Source organism: Ambystoma mexicanum, chromosome 2p (genome assembly GCF_040938575.1).
Source record: "Ambystoma mexicanum isolate Mex_15411 chromosome 2p, UKY_AmexF1_1, whole genome shotgun sequence".
Classification (NCBI taxonomy): Eukaryota; Metazoa; Chordata; class Amphibia; order Caudata; family Ambystomatidae; genus Ambystoma; species Ambystoma mexicanum.
Window position 1 is genome coordinate 809,085,640 of NC_090923.1, and position 19,988 is coordinate 809,105,627.

At 44.8% G+C, this 19,988-nt stretch overlaps 1 protein-coding gene across 2 annotated transcripts in view; it reads left to right on the forward strand.

Moving 5' to 3' along the window:
- Positions 1-3,560: 3,560 nt before the first annotated feature.
- HIPK4 (homeodomain interacting protein kinase 4) overlaps positions 3,561-19,988 on the forward strand; it is a 354,670-nt gene continuing 338,242 nt past the window's right edge. Inside the window, exon 1 of one of the 2 annotated variants that reach the window (XR_011301716.1) lies at positions 3,561-3,673. The gene's annotated coding sequence lies outside the window, so the exon portion shown is untranslated. The remainder of the gene's footprint in view (positions 3,674-19,988) is intronic. The other variant, XR_011301715.1, reaches the window with a different exon arrangement.

The window sequence follows — 19,988 nt, forward strand, 5'->3', positions numbered from 1 at the left end:
GCGGAGAAGCTGTCACCCAAGGGCTGGCAGTTGAGAGAGGTCGGAGCCCGAATGAGGGAGATCCAAGGAGTTAAACTATCACCCAATGTTTAAGGAGAAAAATATAAGAGATGTAAAGAAATATTAGTTGAGAAAGGGTCAGCCCAAAAGAGGGGGTGCCAGGGGTGAAGTCATCACCCTATCTGAACTATGAACTACAATTGAGAAGGGTCAGCCCAGAAGAGGAGGAGTCAGGGTGTGAAGCCGCCACCCTATTAGAAATTGTGAACTACGATACAGAAAAGGGTCAACCCCAAAGAGGGGGACCCAGGGGTGAAACCATCGCCCTATCTGAACTTTGAGCTACAATTGAGAATGGTCAGCTCAGAAGAGGGGGAGCCAGGGAGTGAAGCCGTCACCCTATCATCCATCACAATCTGCATTCCGATAGCCTCTTCTGCTGTTTTCTTGCATCTTGCCATGCAGATCTTGATCCCACACATGAATGCTGCTCCCAACACGAGGGCTCCTGCTATCACCTTCAGTCTGTCTGACAGCCATGATAGCATCCAGGACCATATGTATGCTAGCCAGTTCTTGTCCTTCCCCGTTAATCGTGCTTCATCTTCCATTTTGGCATGCATATGTGCCAATTTTGCCACTGCATCTGATAGAGTTCTGTTATCTTTGTCGATGGCAGGTCTGAATGTGAAACAGGAACTCCCTATCTTTGCGCAAACTCCTCCTTCCATAGATGTCAGGAGATCTAGAACATATCTATTCTGGAGCACCACCAACCTTATTGCTCTGAGCTCTTCCTTTATTGCGTTCAACCCATTCAGAGTAGAGTTCATCGTTACCATCAGCTCCCAGCGAGTGATCTGTAACCACTTGGCATTCATGTATGTCTGTACGGATGATATTATTGATGCAAAGAACATTTGTGTCCTGCTGAATAGTCTATGCTCCGCTGGTATCTCATCCAGTTCTGTTGTTGATGCTTCTGAGAAATAATTTCCTCCTCTCTCCACTCTCGTCAATTCTTCCAGTTTCTCTACCTTCTCCGCCTTGGCCGTTGGCACCCCCTCAACTGATCTCCTCTTTCTCTTACTGTTGTTCATTTTCAGGTACTCATTGAGCTTTACATCCTTCCTTGGTACGACCAACGAGGGCATGTTGGTGTGTACCAACAAGCAAACTCCTCCCCATTCAGGTGGCAGTTTCTCATATGCTTTCGATCCACAAGCCCAGTAGTGATCCATCAATACTGCTGTTCCTGCTCTCATGGCTGCAAGTTGTTCTATTGTTTTGCACCCAACGTTCTCACCAACTTCAACTTTGCCATTGTTCTGATAGCACAGGGCTGGTGTCTTCAGAGGTATTATCGGCATTGGGCCCGCTTCATTTTCCACCCATGTCAGTAGCTTTGCACTTGCGTCCCATTCTTTCAGGCACTTGTAATTTTCTTCCTGCACCTTGTTCACTGACGACTGTGCTAATGTCAGTACCTTGCTTCCCACCATCTTGCCATCCCTCATTAGTGTATACTCATCCATACACTAGTATATGTGGTCTTTTCCAGCTTCCAGGCTCTCCTCCTATCTCCTTTACTCTTGTCCACGGACATGGCAGTTCCTTCAAGGTGATAGTCTTTGTTTCTCCCTTCTCAGGTCCATCAGTTATGTATTGTATGGCTTCATCTAGCTGCCAATAATTGTTCATCATGTCTAATGTCTTTATGTAATTATTTTCATATGGGAATGTTCCTTTGGACATCCATCTCAATGTGGCTGACTTCCCTTGGAATCTTCCTCGCATTTGCACCATTGCGAGATATATCAGGCATTGTGCTCTTGCTGCTGGTATTTCAGTTGCTATGAACGGTCTGGAGGCACTCATTGCATAGGAGATCAAAGAGCAGACATAATGGCTCTCCCCAGAGGTTTCCTTACTGTCATGATTCCTGCCCCTAGCCCTCTGAGATATCAGGCTGGAGCCAGGCCACGATCACCTATATGTCCCCTAAGGGCCTCTCCACCCTCCCAGAGATCCACTTGGAGTCAGACGTTTCGTAAATCTACTGAAGTCAATGCTATCCTTCATGCCTCTAGCTGCCATAAGAAATCGGTCATTTCTAATATCCCATTTGGGACGGCTTTTGAACAAGAATGTGTGATGATCAGGCAGAGGTCCTTGGAATGAGGTTACATGGAACACTCCATCAACAAAGGGCGAGACCGCATCAACCAAATAACCCGGGATTCGATCTTGGTTACTCACAAAGAACCAAACAGTCACCAATCTGATAATGTTCAGTTTATGACCAAATATTCACAAGATAACCATATGCTCTACTGACTACTGAACAAGCATTGGCATCTTCTGGGTCTCGACTCAGATTTCCAGCCTTACATTTCTAAAACACCGAAACTCATTTTTACTCGGAACAAAACTTTACGCAACCAACTTTGCCCCTCGTTCCTTCAACCAAAGCCTGCTCATAAACAGCAGTCCCTGACATGGCTTCTGCCTAAACCTATGGGGTTTTTCAAGTGTGGTGCTTGCAATTTTTGCAAATTCTCTTTAAATCAAAATGTCTTTAGTTGTCATCAAGGTCTTACGATTAAGATTTCCGACTTCATCAACTGTAAATCTAAATACATAGTGTATGCTATTCTATGTGTATGTCGCAAGGAATATGTGGGTTCGACCATTAGAGAGCTGCAAGTTCGCATCCGTGAGCATTTTGCTCACGTAAAGAGCCAAGATCCTAAACTGCCACTTGCCATGCATTGGCAACAACATCACCAAATGGACTCAGTTAATGATCTTAAGTTCATTGGACTTATAGAAGCTCACTCTCATTTGAGAGGCGGCAATCGTCAATTGTTACTGCGCCAGCTTGAGGCACGGACTATTGTCAAACTTCATTGCACCAGCCTGGGACTTAACACAGGCACAGAACTCAGTGTATTCCTTTAGTACACTTTGCCAATGTTGGTGCATATCTCCTTTATTTGCAGTATACTTTATCACTCACCCACATATTTTAATGTAATGGGGTCATTTGTGACCGAATATTCTTTTCTGCTCTTCTATCTTGAACATTGCTGCATGTAACTTCTCTGACATAAGCACTGTGCTGTCAAACCCTTTTTTTTATTTTGGAGGTGGATGCCATACCTCAGTTGTTCATCCCGCACATCTATATTTACTCTAATCACAACCTAGCGTTTCAGTACTACTCACACAATTTTCGGTTTCTATATTTTCCTTTATTCCTTTTTCTTTCTCTTTTGTGCGCTTTGGCTAACTGCTAAATATCATATTTATAATTCCCCCTTTTTTGTTATCAATATTATTTGTTATTCGAGGCATCTTCAGGTATTTAACATAATGAGGTGAGGTATTTATGATTGCACTACAACAATGTATTTACAATTAACACCCAATCAGATGAAAGTCAACCATTGGGAATGCTGACACACATTTTGTTTGTTTGTTTTGTGCAACACAATTGGACTAAACACGTGCACGTGATCATGTCACGTGATGCGCCGTTAGGTCCTTTTCTCTAAACATACAGAAACACGGAACCGCAGACTTGTAATATCCCGCACACCCGGCATCAATGTTTTCCAAGGGATTTAACGAGAGTATATGCAGACACAAACTTATTGGTGCTTACTCACAGGTATGAATTAATAATGTTTACTGTGTGTACGTGGCGTGCTTGTCCGCCCGCACATGTTATACTTATCTGCTTACCCAGCATTTGCTATAGCGTTTTGTTTATTAATTGCAGAATTTGCTCCTAAACTTCCATTCTGGGACTGACCCAGTATACTATGATTGGCACGACTAATGACCAAGGTAATTCTTCTCATTTTAGCTGACATACCACATCTTAGTAAAGATTTTCTCGTATTGTGACACACACGTTTTGGCTTCCTTCATAGAAAGTTTTCTGATGGAGCACTGCCCTAATACGCAGCGTGTAGGGGCTATACTACTGCAGATTAGGCAATCATTGAATGTGCCCTGCATCTGCCACGTTACGAAGGGCCACGCATTGTCAAGCTTTTCGATTTATCCTGTATTTAATAAACAGTAATCTACTCTCTTTTTTGCATGTTTTGAACCACCTCTATTAGCTTTTGGGACATTGTGTTCACATAGAACCAGGGACAACTGCATGAAACTTCTCATGCGCAAAATGGATGGATAGTTTGGTGTCTGGCATCACACTTCTTTCTTTTCACTTCTTCTTTCTCCTCTTTCTTTAGTGACACTTGATATAATATGTGTAACGCTCACCTGATTCCCGCAGAGGCGCCGGTCTTGACTGGGTGAATGCCGTATCTTCAAAGGTGATGTGTAACACACGGTTGGCTCTTTGGGCTGGACCTCTGTGCACTGTATGTCTGACTCGAAGAGTAAGATGTCTGCAGATAGAAAATATGGGATTAATGAACTGGGGTTATTCGGTGCCTCTCTCCTCTTCCCTTTCTCTTCTCCTGTAGAACCCCAAAGGTTAACCCCCTCACCTTAGGTAAGTGAACGCCGAGCTCTCCATCTGCCTCGGGGCAGGGTGCCGTAACCAGTTTCTTCACTGGATAAGGGTGCAGGCCTCTTGACCTCAGAGGACTGCTGTCCGTCGTTAACTGCACGAACGGTAAGTTCTGGGCACTTCAAATGTCTTAAAAGTCTTTTGTAATGATATCTCTTGTTTTGCAGGGTTCCGGCGATGGCGGATGGCGGGCTGATGAGAGTTGAGGATCGAACCCGCGTGAGGAATAGAAGTGCCTGGAAGCACGTAAGTAAGCGCTTGTAGCCTGCTTCACGATGCGCACTAACTGTCCCTTTTATCTTGCAGGTACAAGTTCGGAGCTTTAGAGAAGCTGAAGGGTGCTGGAATACCCACTGGATTCGGGGTGGGAAGGAGTAATGGCACGAGAGTAATAAAGTTGCCCAATGTCTTTAAACGCACCTTCTTTTGTCTTTCAGATGCGGGATGCAGCGCCGAAGGCCTCCGGAGCGTGCGAAGAGCTGGTAAGCTTTTGTCTTTCAGATGCCGGAATGCAGTGCGAAGACCTACGGAGCATGCGAAGAGTAGGTAAGCCTTTGTCTTTCAGATGCCGGAATGCAGCGCGAGGCGTTGGTGACAGCCGATGGACCAGGTAAGAGATGCGCTGCCACTGAAGACCGTAGTGCTAACCTGTTCTTTCTTTGTCTTTACAGGTGCTGCTGAAGACTGGATTCCAGGATGGTAAGCCTTTGTTCCCTTAGGCCCAGGATCAGAAGCAGAAGGCACGATGAGCGTTCTGCTGCAGAGAATGCAGAATAACACAAAGCAAGATTCATCCATCGGGTGTGGTTTAAATAGCCTCCTGTAGTGCTTAGGTGTCTCCTTCCACAGCCACACCTAGGTAAGAAAAGAGTTCCTGCTTTCCAGAAGAGTTCCAGTATTCTGAACCTAGGGAGTGGCTCCTGCCCCACCCAACAGGAAAAGTAGTCCCAAACAGAAGAGGATCAGGGGTTCAACTGGCAGGTAAGTAAGCAGCATGGTCTGCTGCAGGTAAGTCCACACAAGCATTATGAGCCCGGCGCTTCCAGCGCTGGGACTGGGCATCTTTATGAGCCTGGTGCCACTGGCGCCAGGACAGGGTCCAAAAGGTCCCAATTGGGACTGGCTGGCACTCGGAACCGGGGTTATGGGTCTGCTTCCAAGGGAGTCGCGCAAGTCCTGATCTTTTGGAAGCAGAGATCATGACAGCACCCCCCCTCAAGGCCCTCCCAAACCGGGCTTCTCCGGGGGTTTGGGCTTGTTAGGAAATGTTCGATGAAATCTTTTGATTAGACGAGGCGCCTGGACATATTCTGCAGGTTCCCAGGATCTTTCTTGGGGACCGTAGCCTTTCCAGTCAATCAGGTAAAATAGTTTAGATTTGGAGATCTTGGAATCCAGGATGCTTTTGACTTCAAACTCGAGTTCTCCATCAACTAGAATAGGTTTTGGAGATGTAGTTAGTCGGGTTTGAGGTTGCACGGGTTTTAATAGAGAGACGCGGATGTATCTTCATGTGAGGGGGCAAGTCCAACTTGACCGCTACTGGATTTACTATGGTAGTGATGGAACAGGGACCAAGGTATCTTGGGTTGAATGTGCGTGGTCCTTTTAGAGGTAGATATTTGGTGGATAACCAGACTTGATCTCCTACTTGATATTGGGGGGCTTCCTTCCGATGTTGGTCTGCTCCTTTCTTGTATTGTTCTTTAGCCCTTTGAAGGTGAGAAACGGCTTCCTTAAAGGCTTGGGTGATTGTAGAATGCAGGTGGTCTACTGCTGGTGTTCCAAGATCTTGGAGTGGATCCAACTCCGAGGTTCGAGGGTGACTACCGTATAAAAGAAAAAACGGGGTCTTCCCAGTTCCCGAGTGGACAGAGTTATTGTAGGCATATTCGGCTATCCAAAGGATATCTTTCCAAGTTTTTTCAGTTTGTTGTAGCATGCAGCGCAAATACTGTTCCAGAGTTTGATTGGTCCTCTCGGTTTGTCTGTCGGTTTGAGGGTGGTGGCTGGTCGAAAGTCTCACATCAATTTGAGCCGACCGACAGCAACTTCGCCAAAAATGAGAAATAAATTGACTACCTCGATCCGAAATTAGAACTGAAGGAAAACCGTTCAGTCGGACGATGTTTTCGAGAAATTCTCGGACCAGAGTTGCTGCTGTTGGTAAGCCTTTGAGTGGAATGAAATGCGCCATCTTGGAGAATAGGTCCACGATTACTAGGATCGTATTGTATCCGGAGCATGGAGGTAGATCGGTGATGAAGTCCATAGAAAGCGTATGCCAAGGGCGAGGCGGGATGTCAATAGGGCATAAGAGGCCGGCTGGTTTTTCCTTTTGACTCTTGTTTTGGGCGCATACTCCACAGGACATTATAAAGTCTCTGATATCTTTTTTCCAAGACGGCCACCAGAAGTAGCGCTTGATCTTTTCCGAGGTCTTGGTCATACCGGGATGTCCTTCCATTAAAGAATCGTGATAACAAGAGATTACCTTTTTCTGTAAATCTGTGCGGGGCAGGTATAACCGTTCTTGGAAATATAATAGGTTGACCTTCACCGTAAAGTCCTTTCCCTGCAGATGCCAATTCTGTATGTCTGCTGGAGTTACCAGTAGCCTGGCTTTATCCTTAACTTCCTCTATGGATTGTGTGGCGATTACACCTAGAATTCTTTGTTCGGGAATGATAGGTACAGGTTTAGGATTGATCAAATGTTCTTCCACTCCCATCCGAGAAAGGGCATCAGCTTTACCATTTTTTGTACCAGGTCGATAGGTAATTATGAAGTCAAACTGGGCAAAGAATAGTGCCCAACGGAGTTGCCTAGAGGATTGAGCTTTTGCGGTTTTCAAATATTGCAGGTTTCGGTGATCTGTAATCACAGTAACGGTGTGTCGGGCCCCCAGAAGATAATGCCGCCAAGCCTTATAGGCGGACTTGATAGCTAGAAGTTCCTTATCAGTAATAGTGTAATTGATTTCAGGAGGCGAGAATTTGCGGGACCAAAATGCCACGGGATGCAACTGATTGGTTACTGGGTCCTTTTGTGATAGAACTGCCCCCATGGCAAGGCTCGAAGCATCAGTTTCAACGATGTAGGGGAGTTCTGGGCGAGGATGTTTTAAGATCGGTGCAGAGATAAATCTAGTCTTCAAATTCTGGAAAGCTTGTTCCGCCTCGGTAGACCATTCAAAACGTTTGTTTTTCTTTAACAAGGCGGTGATGGGCTGGACTATTCGAGAGAATTCGGGGATAAACCTGCGGTAAAAGTTAGCGAAGCCTAACATGCTTTGAACACCTTTTACGGAGGATGGCGATGGCCATTTGAGAATTGCATCGACCTTCTTTGAATCCATACGCACTCCGCTAGGTGATAATATGAATCCCAAGAATTCCACTTCAGTCACGTTGAAAACACATTTTTCCAACTTAGCGAAAAGTTTGTGTTGACGCAATCTCTCGAGGACCATTTTCACGTGTTTCCGATGTTCAGTTTCCGATGAAGAATAAACGAGGATGTCGTCAATGTAAACAACAACACACACATCTATGAGCTCTCTGAGGACATCGTTCATAAAATATTGAAAGGCGGCCGGGGCATTGCAAAGTCCGAAGGGCATGACCTGATATTCAAATAGCCCATACTTGGTGCGGAAGGCCGTCTTCCATTCATCGCCCTCTTTTACTCGTACCAAGTGGTAGGCTCCTCTAAGATCCAGCTTTGTATATATGCATGCTTTTCTGACTTGGTCCAGGAGTTCAGGGATCAAAGGTAACGGATATCTATTCTTAACGGTGATCTGGTTCAGGGCGCGATAATCTATACAAGTTCTAAGGTCCCCTTCTTTTTTTGGAACGAAGAACAAAGCTGAGGAAGCAGGGGACTTGGAAGGACGAATAAACCCATTCGCTAGGTATTGATCCAGGTATTGTCGGAGGTGAAGATTCTCAGGCTCGGTGAGGGCATAAATTCTACTACAAGGAGGAGTAGATCCAGGTATCAGGTCTATCTGGCAGTCATAAGACCTATGAGGAGGTAGAGAGTTAGCCTGATCCTTCCGGAAAACATCTTGGAATTCTAGGTATTCAGGAGGTAACTGGGGAGCCTCCGAGGAAATTGCTGCCAGTGCAACACCAGGTCGAGGGTGACAAGTAGAGACACATTCTGGAAACTGAACCGTTCTTGCTCGCCAATCGATCTGAGGATTGTGCTTCTCTAACCAAGGAATTCCTAGAATAATCTGGAACTGAGGGGCCTTGATCCCATCGAACACGATCTTCTCATGGTGTCCATCTTGACTTACTAGCGTCACTTCTTGGGTGGTATGCGTTACTGGTCCGGAGGCTATCTCCGTACCATCCACCGTAGTAATGACGTCCTTTACAGCCTTTGGACAAAGAGTCAGATTCATCCTCAAAACCATTTCATGATCCACATAATTGCCGATGGCACCGCTGTCGACGTAAGCTTCAATCACATGTAATCGATCCGGATGTTCAGGGCTAATGAGGACCATAGGTATCACGAAATGCGAGGTCACTGAACTGGTTTTAACGCTCGGCAAGACGACCTCTATTCTTGTCGGGCGAGGTTGTTTCCCTGCTCAGAGTTTGTGACCCTGGTAACTGCAGCTCCTACTGCCTTCTTGGCTGGTTTCACCGGACAGTCTCGAAGAAAGTGCCCCGAGTTTCCGCAATAGAGACATAATTGCAGCTGTTTTCTCCTTTCCCGCTCCTTTTGTGTAAGTGGTCCTTTCAGGCCCCCTATTTGCATGGGTTCCCCGGAGTCTACTCCTTTGGTAGGAGTTGGTGGTTTGGAAAATACTCGAGCATCAAACTTGGAACGATCAGACTTCCTGTTCTGCAGTCTGTGGTCAATTTGAACGACTAAGTCAATATAGTCCGAACAGTCTTGCGGGGGATTCACTACTTGGGCTAACACATCTTTGAGCTCTCCACGTAGACCTCTATAAAACAGCGTAATCCTTTTGTCCTCAGGCCATCGAGTTTCCACTATCAGTCTGTTGAAAGACGCAATATAAGCCAAAAGGTCTTGATTACCCTGTCGCAATGAAAGGAGCTCATTGTCGAAGGCCTGCCCCTGTGAATGTCTTGCAAACAGTTTTTCCATACTGAGCTGAAAAGCTTGAAAATCATGGAGAACCGGATCATCTTGATTAACTAGAGGGATCGACCAGTCTGCCGCATTGCCACTAAGGTACGAAAGCACGAAAGCTACCTTAGCTTGATCAGTTGGAAAGGCTGCTGGCCGGCATAAGAAGTGCAGCCGGCACTGATTAATAAATACTGCAAACCTCTTTGGGTCACCAGAAAATCGTTCGGGCGGAGCCAGAGGTACATTCCCAGGTAGGTTGATCTGCACTGGGTTCGTAGAGGATGTTGAAGGAAGATTTGCCCCTGATGCGGGTAACAGAGTTTGTCCGGCTTGTGACTGTAGCAATTGTCTAGCGAGATCGTCTGTTCGCTCCTTGGAAATAATCAGTTCCCTTCTTAGAGCATTCGTCTCCTGACGGGCTGCATGCACTTCTGCTCTTAGTTCCCCAAGTAACTGGGCTAGCTGGTCGGTATCCGAGGTTTCCATAGCGCCTGGGTGGGAGTTTTGCGGTAGGCTTTGTGTTCTGTAACGCTCACCTGATTCCCGCAGAGGCGCCGGTCTTGACTGGGTGAATGCCGTATCTTCAAAGGTGATGTGTAACACACGGTTGGCTCTTTGGGCTGGACCTCTGTGCACTGTATGTCTGACTCGAAGAGTAAGATGTCTGCAGATAGAAAATATGGGATTAATGAACTGGGGTTATCGGGTGCCTCTCTCCTCTTCCCTTTCTCTTCTCCTGTAGAACCCCAAAGGTTAACGCCCTCACCTTAGGTAAGTGAACGCCGAGCTCTCCATCTGCCTCGGGGCAGGGTGCCGTAACCAGTTTCTTCACTGGATAAGGGTGCAGGCCTCTTGACCTCAGAGGACTGCTGTCCGTCGTTAACTGCACGAACGGTAAGTTCTGGGCACTTCAAATGTCTTAAAAGTCTTTTGTAATGATATCTCTTGTTTTACAGGGTTCTGGCGATGGCGGATGGCGGGCTGATGAGAGTTGAGGATCGAACCCGCGTGAGGAATAGAAGCGCCTGGAAGCATGTAAGTAAGCGCTTGTAGCCTGCTTCACGATGCGCACTAACTGTCCCTTTTATCTTGCAGGTACAAGTTCGGAGCTTTAGAGAAGCTGAAGGGTGCTGGAATACCCACTGGATTCGGGGTGGGAAGGAGTAATGGCACGTGAGTAATAAAGTTGCCCAATGTCTTTAAACGCACCTTCTTTTGTCTTTCAGATGCGGGATGCAGCGCCGAAGGCCTCCGGAGCGTGCGAAGAGCTGGTAAGCTTTTGTCTTTCAGATGCCGGAATGCAGTGTGAAGACCTCCGGAGCATGCGAAGAGTAGGTAAGCCTTTGTCTTTCAGATGCCGGAATGCAGCGCGAGGCGTTGGTGACAGCCGATGGACCAGGTAAGAGATGCGCTGCCACTGAAGACCGTAGTGCTAACCTGTTCTTTCTTTGTCTTTACAGGTGCTGCTGAAGACTGGATTCCAGGATGGTAAGCCTTTGTTCCCTTAGGCCCAGGATCAGAAGCAGAAGACACGATGAGCGTTCTGCTGCAGAGAATGCAGAATAACACAAAGCAAGATTCATCCATCGGGTGTGGTTTAAATAGCCTCCTGTAGTGCTTAGGTGTCTCCTTCTACAGCCACGCCTAGGTAAGAAAAGAGTTCCTGCTTTCCAGAAGAGTTCCAGTATTCTGAACCTAGGGAGTGGCTCCTGCCCCACCCAACAGGAAAAGTAGTCCCAAACAGAAGAGGATCAGGGGTTCAACTGACAGGTAAGTAAGCAGCATGGTCTGCTGCAGGTAAGTCCACCCAAGCATTATGAGCCCGGCGCTTCCAGCGCTGGGACTGGGCATCTTTATGAGCCTGGTGCCACTGGCGCCAGGACAAGGTCCAAAAGGTCCCAATTGGGACTGGCTGGCACTCGGAACCGGGGTTATGGGTCTGCTTCCAAGGGAGTCGGGCAAGTCCTGATCTTTTGGAAGCAGAGATCATGACAATATGTGCTAAGAGTGCTTTTTGATGAACATCATAGCGTTGAGCTTATTGTGCGTTTTATATGTATTGTTCCCCTTTATGGTTGCAATTTTTGGGATACCGCATCTTTTGACCGTTGAACATGTGATTTCCAATGGTAATACCTTTCTGTATTTTGTACTGTCAATTTGGTTTGCTTATTTGTGCTGCATGGTCTCCTGCTTATGTGTGTTTTCTTTCTCCTGTCTTTTGTTTTCTACTTATGAGTTCTGGCCCCATCCCCATCTTTTCCGTTGTTGTTCATATCTCACAAAAAGTGCTCTCATTTAATCTTTGTTGGGTTTTCTTTTTGAACCATATGGACTATGTGCGTCTGCAATTTTGTGATTTTCATTTTTATTTTTGTAACTCACAACAGTTTTGCCTTGAAAAGGACCAGTTTTTCAGGGTCGAAACACGTGTCGGCAGTTCTGTTTTATATTGAATCATAAAACTTTAACAAACAGCCTTTTGGCCAATGATTGTTTTGAATTAACAGAAATTATCACATTGTTTGCAAGACATAGATCTGTCTCATTTGAGTCATCAGTTTACCTTACTTTTGGGCTGCACAATGATACTGAGGTGACAACTTTAGTTTGCATTTTTATTATATTAACAGTTTTGAGGCAACTGCTAGTCCCTCGTATATGCAGCAACCCTACTTGTTCTTATCTTTCAGATACAGTTTGTTGCATTATATTCTCTCCTCCAACCCACCATTAGCCCCAGCGCCTCGTACGAGCGGCATACCTCAATTTTGTTTTCCTAGGTCAATACTAACACTACATGGTTTGCTAGCACTGCTCGGCTGACGGCTCCCCGTCAAGGTGCTCGCCTCCCCGTCTTGGTCTTCCTGGACAACTCACTGACTTAGGGCAGGATCATTCATAAGTGGCTCCTGACGACCTGTACAGGGGCACACATTTTCTCATCTTCTAGAAATATGCAAGGGTCCCGCAGCCTCTCAGGTTCAGCAGTGAAGGAGATGACTAGGTGCCGGGGTGGCGCAGCCAAACATACCCCTGCTAGCAACTTGTTGAGACAAACTCCCAGGTATGGCAGAGGGCCACTAGGAGTTTGCAGCCTCTCGTAAGGCCCAACACCTTCCACAGGATTAACAGAGGACTCGGTCAACTGCAAGTTCAAACTGCAGTTTGTTACAAACATATAATTGGCCGTCAGAAACCTAATAACTTATATGTTCACCTATACATGTTATTCTACTGGCTCTCACATGTCAGGTGGCTGGCCTGGTCCATCCCCAAGTCACTATCTATAAAAATGTTGCAGTGTGGTAGTCTTACCATTGATTTTTGCCTGTTGCTACCCACCCCTAGGATACTGAACTGTGATTGGCTAGAGCTGACGTTCCCAGGCCTGGGAACTGTAAAGATTCTCAGCTCTCGATGTACCTCTTCAAGGTAGTAAGAAGGACTATGTGTCTGCATTGTAACTTGTGTGTACCACCTTAGTCTATGAGAGTGCTCTTTTGCTCGGTGCAACACTTGTCTCACATTGTAGCATCTTTGTTGCAGACCTCAGTCTGGTAGCCTGAGATCGGCTCTCATTCCCAGCACTGGTCGCTACCCATTGTCTGTTTCAGTTGGATCACTTGTTCGGAGACCACGATTTTGAGCTGTGCAGCTCTGAATTATGAGGAATTATTTGTATGTATTGCAGCTGGTGTATTTGTAGTCCAGGGAATGGAACATCATCCATATCTTGTGGCCTTGGCAGCGGGCCTGTCTCACACGTTTTGTTCTTTGTCCATCCTGAATTCAGCTCAGCTCGGCTCTTGCTACCTGAATGAGCACCCCAAACAAGATAAAAAGACCAGATACAACTTGACACCCCTGGAAATGAAAGTTATAAAGGAACTGAAAAACAACCAGGATATTATCCTTAAACCTGCAGATAAGGGAGGTAAAATTGTTTTACTGACTGCCAAGGATTATATCTCAATGGCAAACATTCACCTTCAAGATACAGAATGTTATGAAGAAATACAGGAAAACCCAAAACCAGCACTCACAGCAGAATGGAAACTAATGAACAACTACTGGCATGAACAAGGACTATTGACGGATGATGAAAGGGACTACATGACACCCAACTACCCCATTACAGCAACAGCATACTTTATACCAAAGATTCATAAGCCCTATTCGGACCTGCCACCAACAAGACCAATCATCCATGGTATAGGCTCTCTTATGGAGCCTATCTCGGAATTCATCGACAAACACCTTCAACCCCTGGCAGGCAGTCTATCCTCCTATATACAAGACACCAAACGCATCATCCAACAACTCAAATCAGTACACTGGGAAGACAATTTCAAACTGGTTACTCTAGACGTTTCTTCACTGTACACCAGCATACTACATAACAAGGGCATCGAGACCACTCAATATTTCTTGAAAACTCGCTCAATTTCCCACTATTTACAGAACGCTATGATCTTAGAGATGCTCAACTTTGTACTAAAGAACAACATCTTTCTATTTGACTCTAAGATCTTCAAACAGAAACAAGGAACAGCTATGGGGGCCAAATTCGCTCCTGTATATGCTAACCTCTACATGGGCCATTACGAGTTACAGCATGCATGGCAACATCCGGCCTTCACGCATAACAACAACATAATATTTTGGGGTCGATATATCGATGACATTCTGTTGATTTGTAATGGCACATGAAGACAACTAAAGGAATACCACCAGTACCTCAACAATAACTCCTCCAACCTCAAGCTCACCATACAAGAAAGTACAGAGAGGATCCAATTTCTAGACCTTGAACTATATGTTGCAAACAATATCATACAGACCACACGCTATGTTAAACCAACGGCAGGTAACAATACTATGCAACAAGCAACCACTCTCATCACACCTTAACAAATATCCGCTATGGGGAATTCCTTAGAATTAAAAGGAACTGTACAACCGCCGAGGAATTCGAGAAACATGTGAACCAAGCAAAACAGAAATTTCGTGCCAGAGGCTACCATAATTCAAGCCTCAATAAAACATACAAGAAAACACTACTAAGATCTAGAAATGAGTTACTACAAAACAAGCCCTTGATCAAAACAACAAAGGATCAAGACATCAGATTCATCACAACATTCAACTCTGAAGCATCCATTGTTCGAAAAAGTCTACTAAAATATTGGTCAATCCTTACATGTGATGAAGACCTTAGACCATATCTGCCAGATCACCCAAACATCACGTATCGCAGAGCACGCAATCTCAAAAACATATTATGTCCCTCTCACTTTCAACCTAAAAAAGATTCAAAAGGACTGCAACAACTTTGGAATATGCCCAAACTAAAAGGCAACTATAAATGTGGATCCTGCTCAGTATGTAATCATTCAGTCAATTCAAAAACCACAAAAATGCTACCAAATGGACAAGAACACCACATCCAAGACTTCATTAACTGTAACTCAACCTTTGTGGTTTATGCAATAATATGCACATGCCTGAAAGTATACATTGGAAGCACAATCAGACATCTAAAGACATGAATATCTGAGCATTTAAGAACTTTGAGAAATAAGGATATGAGACACCCACTCGCCAACCATTTTTTCCAAAACCATGCTACGGATGACATAAAGGACATCTCTTTCTTTGGGATAGAAAAAATATCCAAACCGGCAAGAGGTGGCAATCGTGAAAAGAAACTGCGCCAATGTGAAGCCAAATGGATATGCCTGACAGATTGCTGCCATGCCGGCCTCAACTCCGACAATGAACTATCCCATTTCATTTGAACTGAATTCAAAAACAGTACCATTTAAATGATATGTATTCTTGTTCTACAATTAACATATCTCAATTGTACATTGGATCTGTCTATGCATATCATGCCCTCAATGTTCATGAATGCTCATTTTTGTCACACAATTGTGCCCATGTATATCATGCTCCAAAATGCATTACCTATGATAACTCATGTCACATCAATATGCTCAAACACCAAGGTCATCAACCTAGCCACCTTGTTTACTTAAAACACCACACAGTGCACTAATAACACCATTGTACCAGGACTTCACTATTAGTATTCCCTGCTACAAATTCTCTCTTTTCCTTCTTAATTATATAGTGTCTCAGGGAATCTACAACCTTAACAAATCGGCTTTAATTTTGTACTTCCCTAAGTAAGGCAGAATTCAGCACCAGCACAAAAAAAACAAAAAAACGTTCTGTCCCCAATCCAAAATGGCACCGGGTGCAATGACGTCATCAGACACAGTGCAGCGTGCATGATGATGTCATCGCGTAGTGCCGTATGCACAATGACATCATCACGTAATGCCGCGAATACGTGCCGCCGACATGCAGCCACCAGACCATTTTATACAAGCGGCCAGGCCAGACCAGCCATACACGTAGCAAGGGTGGGTTGCCGTGGCTTACTCGCATTAGTGGAGAATTAAAAAATGTTTGTCTGCAGAAAGCAATGTTATCTGACTGCACGACCTTGGCTGCTCGTGGGTTTGCGAGGAGTATTGGTGAAGGCATCTGCAGCTAGTGTTCAGTGAGAGAAATTAACTTGGCTGTAATTTTCCTGAAACATGGCTTTACACTGTGCAATTAGACCATGTTAATTCATATAGGCATTTGCAAGCCTTTAAACAGGGATTTTTATGTTTGTAGATTGTGATATTGCTGCATTGATTGTAATGTAGCATGGAAGTTGCACTGTTGGTGAAGTGGGTGTCTTTCAGCATATTTGTCACCCATGGGTGCGCTGAGGCCTGGTTCAAATGATAAGTGCGCTCCTTGTTCTTCCTGCTGTTCTTTTGCATATGCGCCTGGGGTGAGGGGGCATGGGTTTGATCTCGATTTTCCCTCTTCAGCCCCCCTCTGGTCGACTTTGTCGACCACACCACCAAGCAACATCCACCTCCTTCCGGTCTGCATATCTTTGTCAATTCCTTGAAGTGTCCATAATTGTTCGCATTGTTGTTGATGAACAGTACATATAGGAGTGTTCTCCTTCTGTGTTCCACCACACTCTTCGTACTTCCTCTGATCACACGGAGTGGCCACCTTTATTACTGCTGGAACCATGTCGTACACCGCTACCTTCTCCCTTAGTCCGGCTCTTCCTTTCACCATATCTCTTATTTGCATTCCGATGTATTCTTCTGTTGTTCTCTCACATCTTGCAACGTATCTTGATCTTGCACAATGATGCTGCGCTCTGTAGTAGTGCTTCCGTTACCACCTTCAATCGACCAGCCAGTCATGATGTCATCCATAATCATGCAAGCACTAACCAGTTCTTGTCTTTCTCTGTTCAGATGCATTTTTCTGCTGAGCATTCTTTTGTGTTCTGGTACTTTATCCTATGTTGCTGCTGTCTCGCACGACAAGTAATCCCCCCCTCTTTTCACTCCTCTATCTGTTTCTCTTCTTCCGTTGTTTTCCATCTTGGTGAATGTGTCATTCTTCACATCTTCCTTGGACATCACCAACAAGGGCATGCTGATGCGCACCAACGAACAGTCTCCTCCCCAATTCGGTGGTAGTTTCTCTTGATCTTTAGATGCATGTGCTCAATAGTAGTCCATAAGCAGTGATGTTCCTGCTCTCATCTCCCAACTTCTGTCAACCTTCTTGCACCCAGCATGATTGTCCACTTCTTTTCACTGTTGTGCTGGTAACATAAGGCTGGTACCTTCACAGTATACGTCCTTCTTCATTCTCCACCCAAGTGACCATCTTCGCTCTTTTGTCTCACTCCGTTAGGCACTTATCATATTTTTGTCTCTTTTCTTTTTGTTCTTCTCTCTTTTTTTTTCTTTCTTCTTTTATTATTATTTTTTGTTCTTTTGTTTTTTTTTCTCTTGCAGCTTGCTCACTGGTACATTTGCTTGTTGTTTCTTCTCTCTCTGGTCACTTTCCACATACAGTTGTTCTCCAATTAGCTGCTTTATGTAATCATCTTCCATAGGGGATTACTCCCTTTTTTTTTAATCAATCTCAATGTTGCTGTCTTCCCTTGCAATCTTCTTCACACCTTGGGATACACGGGCGTCGTGCTCTCCTGTAGTAATTTCTGTTGTAATCAATTCTCTCACGGCATATGTTAAAGAGCAGTCAGGACAGCTCTCTCCAGTGGTGTCCCTACCAATTTTGTCCATGTGTGCATGTTGTTGGTCACTTCTGCTATGTGTGTTATGTGTATGTTTTACTCCCTTTGTGTCTGTCCTTACCTCTCCTTACTTTAGCAGCAGCTTTTCCTCACCCACTGACGCTGTAAGTCTTCCTGCTTAGGTTAAGGAATGTTAGCAGGGGATACAGCGGTAATGCTCACTATTACATATAATTTTCAAATTACCACCCCCATTATTTCGTTCATCATTAATAGTCCCATCGTGAAGGTAAAAGTCCTTATTTGCTTGCCCATAACCACTTACGCTGCTGGCTCCTTGCAGCTGATGAGATGATAAAGTTGGCCGCCTGAAAATCGCAAGAAAGGCGTTAATACGTTAGTACTTGTTAGTAACCTCAAGTTCCGCGAACTAAACAATCACTAAGGCAAAAATGAAACCTCCCCCTCGACATTTCGTGTTTTCAAAATTTCAGAATATGGGTAGGGAACATCTTGGGCTGTTTATTCAATGGAAGCAAGGAAATATACTTCAGGGAAACGTGCTCTAAGGGGTCTGAGGTTCCTGATAGGGTGGGCAATTGAGTGGGGAATGCTTCACCATGGTTTAATGAGTAGGCCTCAGGGTTACTAATGGAAGATAACATTAAGGAAATTTCCTACACATTTCTAACAGCATACATACGCAACAATCTGCATGTGCGGGGAAAAGAGTAGGAACAAAACAGTGTTACAGCTGTAGGTGCACAAAATGTAATATGAAACTCAATTAAACTTTGGACATGCGTGTGTCGGTCCCTATTGTAGTTGCTAGTGTGCGTTGGACCATAGGATGGCCATGTTTCCCTAACTCGGGAGTGTTCGTGCTGTTTTGCAGTTAATGAAAATCTTTTGCGTTGGCCCTGTTGATCGTTGCTCCCTCGTTGCCAGGGTGGCCACCGCTTTGTAGGGCTTGACGCCTCACACATCTAACAAAGTCTGTCAGGAGGGGAAAATGTCCCACTGTAGTCCGTAGCCATTGGGTGTTAGTTGTCTGTTGTCTTCAGGCCTGCCCTGGGTCCTTTATATCTGGCGAGAAATGAAATGGAAGCGCTTGAGACCTGAGCATTTACATATTCTTCAATTTCTTGACCTAACCTCTCTGCACTACTCTTGCACTATTCAGTGTCCTAGTGGGAGGAGCCAATGGTACATTTATGCACCATCCTGTCACCACCTGGTGGCATTCAATGACAATCTGACCGTAACTTGTTGCACTATTCGAAATGTACCCAGAAAATGGGTAGGCACTTAATTTATGTGAATATACTCATTACACACTTGGATCATATATACACAATTTAGGTGCTAGTGTACAAATGGGCCTTTGGATCTTTATATTCACTGTGCTTTTGTTGTAAGCTATTTATAGTGCGTGCCTTTGTCCGTGGGGCATCAGGCACTGACAAGCTAAACAGGGAAACATCATTTTGTAAATTTCTCATATAGGGTGGCTGTGTTTCTAAATTAAGTGGACCATGTTACTTAGTTGAGATAATCGCAGGGTTTTTAAATCTTTTTTTCTATGGCTCCTCTCTCAACTTCTCAGGGCGTGTCTCACAGTGAACTGCAGGCACTTTAAGCTGGTACTAATGAAATTCGCTACCAATTATACGCTACCTGTCCCTCCCCCCTCTTTGTATTTATTTATTTATTTATTTATTTCCTCCTTTCTTTCAAACCCAACCGTCACAATTTACTCCCATGCTCTCTATCCCACCCCATGTCCACCCATTAAACCCTACCTACTCTGTTAATTACTCATTTAGTCTAGTATTTTATTACTCCACTACTGTAATTACTGTTACATTTAAACAATATATTTCTCCCCCCATTATCTGCTCTCAAATTTTAATACAACCATTATTCTCCAGTTCGTGCAGCAATGACCTCTTTCCCTATGTGTGTTGGCTAATGCATTTGTGACAGTGCTGTGTTCAAAAGCGCTAGTGGCATTACTACTTGCACTGTGTTATTTTGTCGCCAAACGGTGTCTGTTGGGAACATGGATCATCCACCCTTTACCTCTATTTCTCTCCTCACCTGGTGAACCGTCAATGAAATGTAGGCCTCCCCCCTCAAGTGCACCTTCTTCCACCTTGTGTGTCTCATTTAATTGTTCTGTGTTAT